Raw genomic sequence first — 1,752 nt, 5'->3', positions numbered from 1 at the left:
CAGAGACAGGCAGGTTTCCTTGAGCTGCTGTGAGCTCCACCCAGTTCGAGCTTCCCAGTGGCTTTGTTTACCTACTTAAGCCTCAGCAATTGGGGGCGCCCCTCCCCCAGCCTTGCTGCTGTCTTGCGGTTAGATTGCCGCAGACTGCTGTGTTAGCAAGGAGGGAGGCTCCGTGGGCGTGGGACCCTCCCGGCCAGGTGTGGGTATAATCTCCTGGTGTGCCGGTGTGCTTACAGCGCAGTATTGGGGTGGGAGTTACCCGATTTTCCAGGTGTTGTGTGTCTCAGTTCCCCTGGCTGGGAAAAGGGATTCCCTTCCCCCTTGCGCTTCCCAGGTGAGGCGATGCCTCGCCCTGCTTCAGCTCTCGCTGGTCAGGCTGCAGCAGCTGACCAGCAGCAATTGTCCGACACTCCCGAGTGAGATGACCCCAGTACCTCAGTTGAAAATGCAGAAATCACCGGTCTTCTGTGTCGCTCGCGCCGGGAGTTGGAGACTGGAGCTGTTCCTATTCGGCCATCTATTTAAAAGATTTTTTAAGTAACGTCAGTCAAAGAGAGAGAGAGAGCCCTGGACTGGGAGTAAGGAAACTTGAATTATAATTCTGGCACTGTTACTAATACCACATCCAACCTTGGGTCATGTGTGTCACCAGACTATGCTCCAGTTTTCTCATCCTTAAAATGAGGAGCTGACACAATGTAATCTATAATGTCTCCTTCAAGACTATATGCTATGATTTCATAACTAAATATCTAGCTCAATGAGCTAGCCTGGTTAAGTAACTATTCCAGAGGCTGAAAACACCCTGGATGCAAATTGGAGAAAAATATTCCATGCGGTTCTAGTGCCGCCTGCTGGTCAATGGATTCCTTAAGATATTCCCTCCTTAAGAGATAGATGTCTAAGCAAAGTGACAAATACTGTTGCAAAAACAACAGGTCATAATTTGGCACTCTCTACCCAGTAAACAAGTAATACTTTTGTTGTATAGACTGGTCACCAGTTTCTGCTGAAACAGTTAATTGACGTGAAAAGGGACACATGCTGGTGGCTGCCTGATTGGGTGTCCCTGGCAACTGTTTTTGTTTGTCTTTTCGGTTTTTTATATCACTACCCCAAGCCCAATTATTGTAGGGCTTTGCTCTAGTTTTGCTTGCCACTGAATGAGACACATTCAGTTCATTCAGTAAATTCAATCCCAAATAGCTATTGAGCATTTTACTAGATTCCCTAAATGTACAAACAGATGTAGTGTGGTATGAAGTGAAGAGCAGAGATTTCGAGTCCAATAGAAATAGATTCATATCTTGGCCCACGTACTTAACTTCCTGTGGGATTGGGCCTTGGTTTCCTTACTTTAGACCAATAACAAGCTCTAAAATTGAGGCAATAATTAATAGCCTACCAACCAAAAAAAGTCCAGGACCAGACGAATTCACAGCTGGACTCTACCAGGGGTACAAGAAGAAGCTGGTACTCTTCCTTCTGAAACTATTCCAATCAATAGAAAAGGAGGGAATCCTCCCTAACTCATTTTATGAGGCCAACATCATCCTGATACCAAAGCCTGGCAGAGACAAAACAAAAAAAAAAGAAAATTTTAGGCCAATATCCCTGATGAACATCGATGCAAAACTCCTCCATAAAATACTGGCAAACTGAACCCAGCAGCACATCAAAAAGCTTATCCACCATGATCAAGTGGGCTTCATCCCTGGGATGCAAGGCTGGTTCAACATACGCAAATTAATA

Source organism: Colobus angolensis, unplaced genomic scaffold (genome assembly GCF_000951035.1).
Source record: "Colobus angolensis palliatus isolate OR3802 unplaced genomic scaffold, Cang.pa_1.0 Scaffold169, whole genome shotgun sequence".
Taxonomy (NCBI): Eukaryota; Metazoa; Chordata; class Mammalia; order Primates; family Cercopithecidae; genus Colobus; species Colobus angolensis.
This window is presented reverse-complemented; position numbering follows the sequence as displayed.